General features: G+C 55.0%; 1 protein-coding gene across 1 annotated transcript in view; it reads right to left on the reverse strand.

The window, feature by feature from the left end:
* ARHGEF17 (Rho guanine nucleotide exchange factor 17) overlaps positions 1–13,594 on the reverse strand; it is a 62,281-nt gene that overhangs the window by 44,911 nt on the left and 3,776 nt on the right. The window lies entirely within an intron of this gene.

Raw genomic sequence — 13,594 nt, forward strand, 5'->3', positions numbered from 1 at the left:
ACTCCACTAGAGAAAGGGTCTTATTCTTTTTGAAAACTAAGGAATACTGGCCCGGGATCAAGTCCAGATATTCAGGCCTGGCCGATGAGTCTCGGCGGGACCTACAGACCCCGTCTCCAGAGCAGGGACCTTGGCTTGCATAGCCCTCAAACACACCAGAGCTGCTCCAGCCTAGATCTCTGCCTTTAGAGTTGTTTCTGCTCTGAGGGCCCTTTGACTTGCAAGACCCGCTGGCCCTTCAAAGTAGCCCCTGCTGCCCCTATTTTAACTGCCTTGGCCTCTCAGGTTCCTTGGGACTGGAGTCCTTTTCTGTTCAAGCTGTAGCCACAGGCTAACCCAGTGGACAGCGGCTGAAGCCGATCCAGGAGTTAATTACCAGGACTGATTAGAAAAATTAGGAGTAAACCAGACATGGTGGCCCCACGACTTTAATCCCAGCACTCTGGTGGCAGAGACAAGTAGATCTCTGCAAGCTTGAGGCCAGCCTGGTCTACTCGGAGTTGCCGGCCATCCAGGGCTACATGGTGTGCTCTCATTTCAAAAACTTAAAAAGAGAAAAAAAGAGAAGTCACGAGTGGGAGTGCAGTGAGCAGTGAGGCAGCCCACCAATCACGGGGAACGAGCGGGGCTCCCCCGTGGGAATGAGGGCCCCTTTCCACGCTGTCCTGGCTCTGGAGTCTACTGCCCAGCCCAGTACCCTGTCCAGTGTCCAGAGACTTCTGCAGAGGGACAAATGACTCCATAGGTACCCTCCAAAAGGATGTGTCACGTGCTTGCATGGTGTCTAGTTATTCCAATATTGCTGCTGTCTGAGCATGCTGGAAGGAAGATCTGAGGAGAACCAGGCTGGATCCTTACTTCTGACAGAGGTTGTGGGTCTGGGAACCTGCTGGGGACCTAAAAGGAGTGTACAGAATGTGTACTTGATGCGTGTACATGCTGTTTATCTCTGGCTTTCTTCGTGTTGAAGAAGGGAATGGGATCTGCTGTCAAGGCACCCCTCAGTGAGGGAACGGTTTGGGGGTCATGCTTACCCTCCCAGCCTGGGCTTCCTGGCGGGGGGGGGGGGGCTCCTCTCTTCGTGTCCAGCCCTAGCACGGGACCCAGCCCCCGCAGCCTAGGCCTGGCCACACAGAAGGTAGCATGAAGACAGAGAGGAGGGGAGTATGTGGTGAGAGACAGGGCTCAGGCCTGGGGGCCCAAAAGAAGCCGGGCAGGAGGCCTGAGTGGGGGAGTCAGCCTGGGCCTCTCTGGGCTCTTTATCCAAATATGGAAGGTTTTTTTGGTCTCCATTTGAGTCACGCCGGCCATGGCCCAAGAGATCTGCTTTCCAGATACTGCAGACAGGACTGTGCCAGCCCTGCTGGGCCTACCCGCTCTCTCCCCTAGCTGGCTATCTCATCTCAGCACCTTCCCAAAAACCTCCTGAGCCAGAGCTGTCTCCGCCAGCAGGGAACCCCACACCACTCAGCGATGCCCCAGCACCAACAGAAGAGTCCCTGGGCCCACACATTCCTTCTGCAGCCTGTCGCCAGCCTGTCAGGACAGGGGAGTCAGTCGCTAATATTTACGGAGCAGCTGCTGTGTTGCTAGCTCCTTGGAGCTGGGGCCACGGGCTCCAGTGGACACATCTTGCCCCATCCTGAGCTCACCATGGCGACAGCAGTGCTAGAAGTCAGGAACCCAGTGAACACCTTGAGATGCTAGAGCTCTAGGGCTGAGCTCCCTCTTGGCCAGTTACGCAGCTGTCCCAAGCTGTGGGCTAGTCATCGTGCTGTGCTAAGGCTCAGCCACACGCAGAGCGGCAGTCCTGGTTGCCCACAGGGCTGTTGTGAATAAGTACATACAAAATGCACTTGCCTAGCGTGCAGGAGACCCTGGTTAGATCCCCAGCATTGAATATAAGTTAATTTAGGAAGAACAGAAGTGCTCAGACCTGTGTCTGGCCAAACGCTTGGCAAGCTTTTCTGCTGTGACATTCTCACCCTGACCTGAGCCCACAGTCGGCTGCTGTGGACTTGAGGAAACTAACTCCCCAGCCTTGAATCGACCCCAGCCTCGACCTAGACCAAATCCCACTACTCATGCCTCTGAGATCCGGGCCAGGCATCTTGCCTTCTCTAACCCTAGGGTTTGATTGCTATCATGCCCCTACAGCCCTTGTGCCAGCTTGGTTCACTAAAAAGTGAATATAAGGCTGACATAGGTATAGGGGAGCTCAGGGAAGCTTGAGGCAAAGCATCCCCAGGGCTGGGCTGGGCTGGCTTCCTCGAGCCTGTACACATCATTCATTTAATAAATAGATGTACACTGACATTTCACTGTGTGCCAGGAACAGGAAGGTTTGGCATGGGCAGCCACTTGACCAGAGCTGAGCACTGAGTCACTGGGTGACCCAGGGGCTCCCACTCACATCTTCGTACCCTAGAACATTCCAAGTGTGTGGCCCAGCTGGCTCGGTAGAGGTGCTGCAGCTGTGTGTCCCCCCCGAGGTGGGAAGCTGAGAGATGCCGTCCTATACAGGGGTCTCGTCAGAGACAAACAAGGCACAAACTCAGGAGCCAGAGTAGGTGAAGGACGGAGGGCGGGGAAGGAACCCCCAGAAAAGAGAAGGTGGTGTGAGGAAGGGATGAGGAGCTTGGGAGTCCACAAGAGGCCCAGACTCAGGTGATGATATAGATAAAACAAGAAGGTAGTTGGGAATTACTTTGGTCTGCCGCCGCCTCCTCCTCCTCCTCCTCCTCCTCCTCCTCCTCCTCCTCCTCCTCCTCCTCCTCCTCTCCTTCCTCCTCCTCCAGCTTTGGGGCCAGGCCCTGGACTATTTTTAGCTGGGGCTGAATTTAGCCATTCCCTCGGAAATTCCGCACCCGCCCCAGGCAACGCCCCCGCTGGCCTTGGGGAGAGGCCTGTAAGCGGCTGGTTCAGGCAAGAGTGGAGAGGAGGCTCTGTGAGCAGCAAGGAGCTATCAGGGGTCTCAGGCCTCTGATGGGGAAACAGGCTCAGGTCCCACGGCAAATCTAAGTCATTCTTCTCCCTTTAGCGTCTACCCGGCTCTCTCCCAAGACCTCCTCAGGGCCACAGCCCAGCACTGCTGAGGTCCAAGGACAAATCTCACAAGGGTTCTTAGCTTTGACCTGTGACCCCACTGCGGATAGTGTTGCCAGGCCGCCTACTAATCGCCACACAATTTACTCCACCCCCCCCCCACCTCTTGAGAGCCTGAATATTCAGGAACCATACCTCGAATTCCCACTTCACAGACCGGAACACTGAAGCGAGTGACAGCCTAGATCAGAGCCAACAGGGCAAGTCAGCCTGCTCCCCACCATAACTCCCTTCATTAGGATTGGAGGTGTAGCCTGGGAACCCTTTGAGTGGCAGGGGACTCCTGTCCAGCAGAAGTCTGAAGCTGGGCGGTGGGTACGCTGGACTCAGGCCCCTCACCCTCCCAGAATGCAGAGAGAAGTTCTACGTGGGAGAAGGGGCATCTCACCCCACTGCCACATTTCCTGACTCAGGTACATAAGGGGGGTGCCACTTCCCCATTCCAGCTTTTCACAGAACTCAAACCCTTAGACTGGACCTCCAAATTCTCTCTCCACAGGCCTCTTTTGGCAATCCCCCGTACCCCTTGGCTCAGCCTTGTCACCCCCCCCCCCACACACACACACAGGGCACCATCAGGAAGCAAAGTTGGCAGTCAGCCTTCAGCTCCTTACCCTCCATGGCTCCTACTGCCTCGGGCTGGGGCTGAAACCCAAGGCCTTCAAGCTGGCCTTAACATATACACAGTCTCTCTCCATGTGCTGGTCACACGAGAGCTCCATTGGCCTCCGAGACATACAATGGCTTTCTTTTCCTGCCCTGGCTCTGACCAATTCTCTCAAATGCCAGTGGACCCCATCACTTCCCCTCCAGAATTCTCGGTAACTGTACACACACACACACGCACGCGCTCGCGCGCGCACACACACACACACACACACACACACACACACACACACACACGGCAATCCACAGGCTGGGTTGTGCAATGGTGAGAGCCATAGGGAGGGTTCCTGAATTTGTTTCACTACCACAGGGTGTCAAGGGTCTCACTTTCTTAATAAAGCAGGGGGTGGGGGTGGGGGTTGAGGTTGGGGCAGGGGTGGGGGTGGGGAGAGGATGGGGTTTGGGGTGGGGGTGGGGATGAGGATGGGGGTTGGGGTGGGGGTGGGGTGAGGATGGGGTTTGGGGTTGGGGTGGGAAAAGGATGGGGTTTAGGGTGGGGGTTGGGGGGGATAAGGATGGGTTTGGGGTGGGAGTGGGGTGCGGATGGGGTTTGGGGTGGGGTGCGGATGGGGGTGGGGGCGGAGGAAGACAAAGCTGATGTCTAGAGTCTTTCCAGATGGGCAACCCTGGCACCCAAGGCCCTAGCCCTTCTTTTCTTCCTTCTGGCCTCCTGGTGTGCCAAGGCTTTGGTGTTGAAGCACACCTACCCAGGGGGACAACGATGTACCAGAACCAGAACCAGAACCAGAACCAGAACCAGAACCAGAACCAGAACCAGCAGGCAAGAAAGATGGAGTGCGCAGGACTTTTATTAGGTGGGGGGGAGGGTCCTTCTCATCTTCCCTTCCCTTCCACATCTGTTCCTTAACCTCCAGTGCCCCGTCCTGGGAAAGAACTGAATGTTTGTCCAGGGGTGGGGGAACGGGGTCTCGGCAGTCCCAGGAGGCCCAGCTCTGGGGCTGGCTGGCAGCCAGGAGCATGGTCTCCTTCTCCCCTGCTCCACAGTGCTGTAAAGAGCAGGGCCTGTCACCCCCTGGGAACCAATAAACAGGAAACCGACACCAACCTTGCACTTGCTCCCTTGCCTTGGTCCCCCCCAGTGTTCCCACTGGCCCAGACCTGCCTGCCTCTCCCTGGCCCCAGAATCCCAAGACAAAGGGTGTCAATCTCAAATTAACCAACAAAATCAAGTTAAGAGGCCTGGGTTCTTTGGGGGGAGGGGAGGTGGCGGTGGTGGTCAGGACACTTCATGTTGTGACTACAGGGTTCCAGCCTCTGCGCGTGACAACGCCAAGCACACACCAAACGGCCACATCTCTGTGAACTGTCTAGTCCTGGGATCCTGGCTGAAGGTTTTGTGAACATCATCTTTTTGTTTTCACAGTTCCTCAATAACTCCACCTGAGGCTCACGGCTGAGGCCCAATGTTAAATATTAACATTATTGAATATCACCCAGCGAGCCAGGCAGAGCTGGCCCACCAGGCATACGGACTCTGGTCCCAGAAAAGGAAAGCAGAGAGTCCTTGGGGGCCTGGAGTTCTTAGCCAGGGAAGGCTTTAGCTTGGCCTCTCAAAGATGCTCAGGCACCCCAGGCAAGCTGTAGTTGAGATTGCTGGGAACAAAAGAGGGAGAACCAGAGAGAGAGGGGGCCTGTGGGCAACTCTTCAGGGCAGTCCCTTGTCCCTCCTCCCCAACTCCAAATGTCCAGGCTACTGAGCCATTTGGTGCTTTGTCCTCTGTTACATGGCTGAATCACAGAATCTCAGACTCATATCCTAGGATCTCAGACACAAAGGGAGGGGCTGGGATTGTCTTTAAAAAATTATCGCGTTGAGGTATTTGTGTGCACACGCGTGACACATAGCCACCTATACAGGTCAGAGGATATAACTTGTGGGAGCTGGCTCTCTCCTTCTACAGTGGGAGGTCTAGAGATCAAACTCAGGTCCGTCAGGCTTGGTGGCGAACGCCTCTACCTGCTGAGCTATCTTGCCAGCTGGGTGGAACTAACAATTCTCAAGCATTACTAGGTAGCAAACCTCTTGAATGACTTCACTTAATCTTAGCGATATGACATTGCAGAGCGGAGCTCGCCCCATTTCGTACACTGGGGGCGCTGGCGGGGGTGATGGTGGTGGTTAAGTGCTTGTCTTTCAGGATGAAGCAAAGATATCCAGCATGTAGTTCCCAGTTTTTCATCTGCCTTCCCCCCCATCCGCACTCCCACCCCCCCACCCCCCACTCCCAGCGCCCAGCTCTGCCTTTGGTGAGGGATTGGCTCCATCTGGCTTCCACTCCGGCTCCCCCCCCCCCCCCCCCCCCCCCCCCCCCCGCCTTCCCGCCCAAGGCTCTCATTTTCCCTGCTTTCCCTGGCTCTGAGCTCTTCAGCAAACTGCCCTCCTGGGAGATGCCGCATTTCAACGTCTAGTCAGCAAACCTCCCGATAGCCACTTCAAGAGGCCAGGCCTAGTCCCAAAGGACTCACTGACACATTTGTCCCTGCCCTTCTGGGCCTAGGCTGAGCCTTCCTGTGAATCCCACCCTACCTTAGGGACTAGGACACTTGCTGAAAACTCCCTGGATCCAAACCTTCCCCGTGTGTCCTCACTGGCCATCAAGGGTTCAGTGTTGACTGCTTCATAAATAGATGACAAACATGGAAAGAGCGAAGGTAGGATTGAATGACTCAGGCCTGAGATAGCCCCAGGACCAGCACCTGCTGGGGCCCTTTCAGAAGCTGACAGCCTGGTCCTTATTTAACTGTGAGGTAGGCAAGATAATAGTCCCCCCCCCCCGCACCCCTCCACCCAAGATGCCCATGTCCCAGTCCCCAGAACTTGGTGAACATGATATCTTACAAGGCAAGGGGGACTTCGCAAGTGCCACTGAGTGTCCTGGGTTGCCCAGGTGGGCCGGACATAATCACAGGGTCCCTAAGGAGGAAGGCAGAAGATCTGGGTGGAGGAGGTGTAAGGATGCTGTGCTGCTGGCTCTGGGAATGAGTGTTTTGCCTGCATGTATGCATATGCACCATGTTCATGCCTGGTACCCAAAGAAGGCAGAAGACAGTGTAAGATGCTCTGGAACTGAAGTTATGAATTGTTGCGAGTCACTATGAGGGTGCTGGGAACCGAACCCGAGTCCTCCACACCAAGGAACACCGGCACCCACTGGCAACTAGAAAAAGGAGAGGGAACCGATTTTTTACCTTAAACCCAAGAAGGAAACAGCCTTGCCAGCAGCTGGATTTCAGCTCCACGAACCCCATATCAGACTCCCAACCTCAGGAACTCTGAATAAGTTGTCTGAAGCCACTGACCCTGTGCTCTGTTACTGAAGCAACAGGAAACTGATACACTGTCCCACAGCAGCCCGTTTGTGCTTTTCCCACCTCAAGTCTCTCTGCAGCCCATGGATCCTTTTAAAAGTCTGCTGATTTGGGACAGAGAGATAGCTCAGTGGCTCAGTGGTTTGCTTCCCCCCGCTCCGACTTCTCAAGACAGGGTTTTCTCTGTGTAGCCCTGGCTGTCCTGGAACTCTTTTTGTAGATCAGGCTGGCCTTGAACTCATAGAGATCCGCCTGCCTCTGCCTCCCAACTGCTGGGATTAAAGGCGTGCACCACCATGCCCAATGATAGCTCAGTGGTTAACAGCACTTAGTGCTCTTGTGGAGGACTCAGGTTCGGTTCCCAGCACCCTTGGTTAAAAAAGAAAACAAAACAACAAAACAGTGGAGGCTAAAGGGGATGGCTCAGTAGTCAAGAGCATTGGCTGCTCTTACAGAGGACCCTGGTTCAACTTCCAGCACCCATATGACAGCTCGCAACTGTCTGTAACTCCAAGCTCTGACATCTTCACACAGACATACAAGCAGGCAAAACATCGGTGCACATAAAATAAGTAACTTATTTAAAAAAAAACAAAACAGTGTTTTTCCCAAGCTGAGCTAGCAGCTGTAATGCCCCGCATACATAAGAATCACTAGCCGAGGAACAGGCCCCAGAGAGAGCACATGGCTTGCCCCATGGAAGAAAAAAAGCCCTTTTTTGTGGTAGGGGAAGCCATGAGTGAACCTGGCACACCCACAAGGAAGCAGCTAGTGAGTGGGGCAGAGCGCTCAGCAGCCTAAGGCCCAGCCTGACAGCACTTCCTGGTCTGCAAGAGATGTTCTTGCACAGAACTGCCGCTACAGCCCCAGCAGCCCCAGGAGGAGGCTTAATCTTGGGGCTCAAGGCCACGAAGGCACTTGTGGCTCCAGGGGTATGGGACTCTTTAAGGCCTGACAGGAGGAAAAGGGGGGACTTGGCTACATGCCTAGCGTCGTAACTCCTTGGGCAGACCTCCTCATACTCTTCCATGTCACCCCTAGTGAACCCTAGAGCTACTGGAGGGCTATCTGGGGGCTCAAACGGCCTGCATGTCATGAACTGGGGCTCAGAGCCCAGCAGCCCTGGGAGGCCCCAGAGGCCCGAGAAGTAATGGTGGGGGTATCAGGCCCTGTGGGGAGGACATCCTCTCTGATTAGCTTGTGCTTCCCGGGGGACCCAGGGCCCCCATTTCAGGGTCTGCCAGCAAGGCGCCAGGCTTCCTGGGCACATTTCCCAATGAGTGTGCCAGGGTTACGAATCTTTCTGGGAAGCACAGGCTCCCCCTTCCCCCGCGACTGCTACCACCATCTCTGCCAACTTGACTCACTGGGAATTCTGGGGCAGATGTGTGACCTGGAGACAGGACTCCTAGGGAGCCGTGGGGCCCTGGGCAAACCTCTGCTGGCTCTAAGCCTGCTTCTGTAGTTCACCCAGCTTGGTACTAGATGGTTGGCACAAGCTAACACAAGTTAGAACTGGGTAGGGGTGACAGTGGCTGCAGAGGGAAACACCTGCTATACACAGTGCCACCATCTGCCTCACTGGGGCCAGGAGGTGCCCCTCCTAGTCTTTGAACTAAGCCCCGCCCCTACCCAGGGCAGCAGGCAGATAGCTTTGTCATCCAGCCCTCTTCAGTGATCCATGTCTCACACTTAGCTGGCTGCTGGACTAGAAGGTAGTAGCCGGCTGCTACCCCTGCCCCACCTCCCCCATCCTGCTCCTTTGAAATAGGGTCTTGCTAGATAGCCCTGTCTAGTTTGGAACTCACTATGTAGGCTGCTCTTGAACTCGCAGAGATCTATCTGCCTTCCTGTGCCTCCTGAGTGCTGGGATAAAAGGCGTGCACCATTACACCTGGCAGATAGTAGCGCCTTGTTCTCTTGTGTTCTAGATGTCTACACTGCTTGGGCTTCAGGCTCCTCCCACATGGCTGGCTAGCCCAGGCTAGCATCATTGCTTACTTCTTCTGTGGCCTCCTGAATGGTCTCACTGCTTCCACGCTGGACCCTGCTATCTAGTGACACAGCAGCTTGGGTCATTATCTTACTCACAGCCCTCTGACACCGCCTGGCTTTCACTTCAGGTAGATGCCAAGTCCTCCCACTTGGCCTACAAGCTCTACCTTTTGTTCACTGACCTCTGACTTCTTACTACTCAACTCTTTCCACACTACGCAGTGTCAGTTCCTCAGGACCTTTGAGTTTGCCGTTCCTTTCTTCCCACAGTGTGTGACCCTGACGCCAAGAATACTACTTGACTCTCTCACTTCTCCTGGGCCTCAGACATTACCACCTCCTCTCACAGGCCTCTCTGGACCCCCCATGATCTAAAATAGCAGCCCAGCCTGTCATCTTCAACATCTTTACCCTGTTTTATCTTTCTCCCCCAAACCTTCTGTTTCCTGACAGTGTCCTCCTTTGCAGACACGTGTCCTTGCTAGTCTGGAAGGTCCATAAAAGCCTCTGCTTTGGCAGCTGCTGCCCTTCCTACACTAGAACGGTGCCTGACCCAGCAGTTTGGGAAGTCATCTTTCCAGTGCATGGATGACGCTAAACTCAAACTTCTACTGCAACAGCCTGACTTGGGAGAGCCTCCTCCTGGCCCCTGCTCATGCCATGGCCTCCTCCTAGAACCCTGTCTTTGCTCCCAGCTTCCAAGGCTTCAGAGCAGGCTGAGTGGCCTCCAGGGAGCATCCTCTACCAGCCCGCAGACTAAGATCAGGGGATGGCGCCATTTCACTGCTGTGAAGCATGCGCCGCCCTAGCAATCAGATGGGGGGTGGGGTGGGGTGGAGAAAAGCAGGAGGAATAAGTCCCTACATCAGGAGAGGGGGCTGGGGACAGGATTAGCTGCAGCATCTCAGATCCAGCTGGTCCCAGAAATGTTGGGCTGGAAAATGTCACACTCAACTCTGCTCCCTCCCCCCACCCTTCCCTGCTGGATAGACTCATTCCTGGAGAGCACCCCCTTCCCCCCACCCCTCCCAATACCACAGAGTCCTAGGAAAGAAGGTGGGGCAGGAAATAAGCCCTGAAAAGGGACAACCCTTTTGCTGTCCTCCCCCATCCCACCCTCCTGCTGGGTGACAAGACATTAATTATAGATATTTGGTACTGCTCAGAATTCCAAATGTCCTTTATCACCCCACCCCCTCCCCCCCACAGAAGCAGTTTCCATGGGGGGGGGGAATTACAGCAAAGAGCCAAGAAGGGGCAAGAGGGAAACTTGTCTTCACAAGTCCCTGCCAAAGGGGAGCCAGCTAGACAGAAGTGGTGGGCAGGGTGGCAGCCCAGGCCTGCAGAAGGCAGGGGCAGCTGGGCAGGCTGAGGTGGGGTGCCAGGGCTGCTGCTAAGTGGGAGAGCGACAAGGCCAGAGGTTTTAGGGCTTGGGTCCAGCTCTGCCTGGTCTTGTTGTATGTGTGACCTTGGGCTCAGCATTCTTTCTTTCTGGGTCTCAGAGTTCTTCCTACCCAACACCAGGCCCTACGAACACATTCAGGCTTACAATACATCGTGTCAGTGATGCCCCCCCCCCAACTGCTCCCCACTAATGCCCCTCCTCAGACAGCAGGCCAGTCTCACTCGGAAACTGGGAACGACCCCTTGATCGATCCCTTCTTTTTAGGACACTGATAAAGCTAGGATTCGGTGACTCTAACAGTAAGATATGCAATCTTTCATGGACAACAAACCATTGGTGTCGGCCACAAAACGAGCATGCGATGAGCAGGAGCCGCTGTTACAGCTATTGCAGTATGGCAAAGTCTCGTGAATTTGGCCATAAGTCACCACCAGCTTCTGGGCTACAGACAGTCCAAGTGTAAAGGGGTACCAGGCAGAAGAAAAGAACTATCTAAGGTTACTCTGAAGCCCCAGAGAGGAATGCCTAGGTGCAAAGGGCGGTCCATGGACGACGCAGCAGCAACGATGGACCTAACTGGAAGAAAACGAAGACACAGAAGAAGGCCCATGCAGCACAGCCTTGGAGAGCCAATAGCGGAGCTGCCCTTCATTCTCAGTACACAGAGAGCATGCCTTCTCTCCCGCTAGCTAGTTACTCTCCCAACCCCATTCCCTTAGCCAGGCTGCAGAATGAGCCTACAAAGCTGCGGAGATCAGGTTGTCCAATTCCCCAGGGCAAAAATGGGAAAAAACTGAGTCCTATGTGGACTGCCCAGGTCTACATAGAGCCAGAGGGTAAGTACCGCCTAGAACCAGGCTTCCTGCCTCCTTACAACATGGGGGGGGGGGGAGGTTCTGAACTGAGAAAGACATGAGTGTGAGGGACTCCCCCCTTCTCAAGAGCCAGTCTGGGGTTCTCTGAGACCCCAGTTCTCTCCTCTCAGCACTTTACATTGGTTTATGCTCTGTAAGCAGAACAGGACAACTCCTCTTGTCCCCTCTCACTCTGAAGGCCAAGCCACACCATGTCCACCCACAGTGCAAGGATCGTGACTGGAGCCCCAAGACCGAGACAAGGGAACATTGTCTGCTCAAGAAAAGCCAGCAGGAAGGGGGGGCGGGGAGAGGACATCTGCTCCCCATCATTCTGACGTCAGAAGGAAAGGAGAGCAAGAAGAGATTCAAGGTAGCAGATGAGAGGACTCCCAGGCTTCGCGAGGGGGTGGGGGATGAAGCACGCCAAACGCTTCCTGAGCCTAATGAAGTCCACCAGGTGACACTGAGACCTGTGCTTAGACAGCAGTGGAAGGAGGAGGTCACCGAGGAGCCGCTGGGGCAGCAAAGCCTGTTTGAGAATGGTCACACCACCACCCACCTACAGAGCCTTATGGGCATAGCCTATTATCCCCGTTTTCCAGAAAAGGAGAGTGACCCACATGACACGGATGGGACAGGTTCTGCGGATAGATTACCTAGTCTGGTTCTTCTAATTACAGGCCCAGCCTCCTCTCTTCTGACAGGTGACAGGGGACACCCAGCTGGGCCTGGAGAAGTGGGAGGACCTGAAATGTCAGAGAAGGCCTCTTGCAGGGCCAGGAGGAGCCTGTATACAGAGGACTGTTCCATATCACAGCTCCCAGGCAGGGAGATCACTGGAGAATGGGGGGGGGGGGGTTGGGAGAGGAGACAGAAGCCAGCCCTGTGACACTCTTCCCCCTTGTGCTCAGTGTCTGTCCCTCAGACTCCCTAATTTCCTGGATGCTGCTCCAATTCCACTGTACTCCCATAGGAAACCATCGCACGGAAAAGAAATCCGGGGAAAAGAAATCCGGGACTCCTTTCCCCCATCCTCCAAGCACAGAGCTGGCTCTGGTGCTCAGGCTGCCCTAATGGGGTGTCAGAAGGAAAGCCAGATCCAAAAGTTCCCCCCTGCCCACCCCCTGTCTGCCCATCCCTGCCACCTCCATGAGGGAGAGCCGAGCTGGGACCTGGGGAATAGAAAGGAGGCGAGAAAGTCTGAGACAGGGAACTGGAGGGGGCCCTTAAGAGCTCTGAGGAGCCAAGTGACCAAATTAGTCCAGGGTGTAGGGTTTCCCGGCTTCTGAAGTCAGCAACGCAGTGGGAGCTGAGGCAGGCCGCAGTTGACATAACCCCAGGCCATCCGTAAGCTCAGTTTCCAGCCCAGAGCGGCAAATCTAGCTGCAACTCTTCCATGCCAGGGCTGACAGATGTTGCCTAGAGCCAGTCTGAATCCATAGCCAAAAACCCAGGCATAGCTGAGGCAAGATAAGAGAAGTGAGAGCTTTGTAGGGGATGAGAATGAATCCATTCCCCCCCCTACACTCCCCCACTCCAGGCCTGGTATTAACAGGAAGCAGGAGGTGGGAAGGTGAACAGATGCAGGCAGGCAGGATGAGGGGCCAGAGCATCACCCTGACTCACGGAGGCAGGCCTGTGTACAGGGACCAGAACTGCTCTCAAACCCTCTGAAGGACCGTTGCTGCCTAGCCTCAGCAGAACCTGTCTGTCACCACACTTCCCTCGCGACTCTAGCCTCAAGTCCCTCTAACTGAAGAGGGGTGTGTTGGCGCTGGTCCCGTAGCCCACCCACGTTCACAACACAGGCTCTCCCAATTCTGCACACCACCACCTAGGTGGAACTCACCCACACCCCAGTTTTATAGATGGGGAAGGTTAAGGCACAAGAGGGGCCAATGTCAGAAAACTAGACAAGACTGGCATTGGAACCCCGAGAGCCTCTGCTGCTCCTTAAAGCAAGGCCGGTACCACTCGTAAGTCTCCCAGGCCTTGGAAAAGACCAGAAGGCAAAAGCATGTTAACCGTGACCTGAAAACCAGATCAGCAGAGAGCTGGATGTTGAGGCCCGAGCCTTGGCTGAATGTCACCACCCCCACTTCCAGCGCATTTATAACAAATGAACCATCCCAAGGACCTCTACAACCACCACCAGAACACCTTGGGGCAAACAGACCCTTTGACCCTGGCAGCATCCTGAAGGCTCTTCAGGTCCTGAGTTAACAGGAACCTGGTG

Source organism: Acomys minous (assembly GCF_964271855.1).
Source record: "Acomys minous genome assembly, chromosome: 2".
Lineage (NCBI taxonomy): Eukaryota > Metazoa > Chordata > Mammalia > Rodentia > Muridae > Acomys > Acomys minous.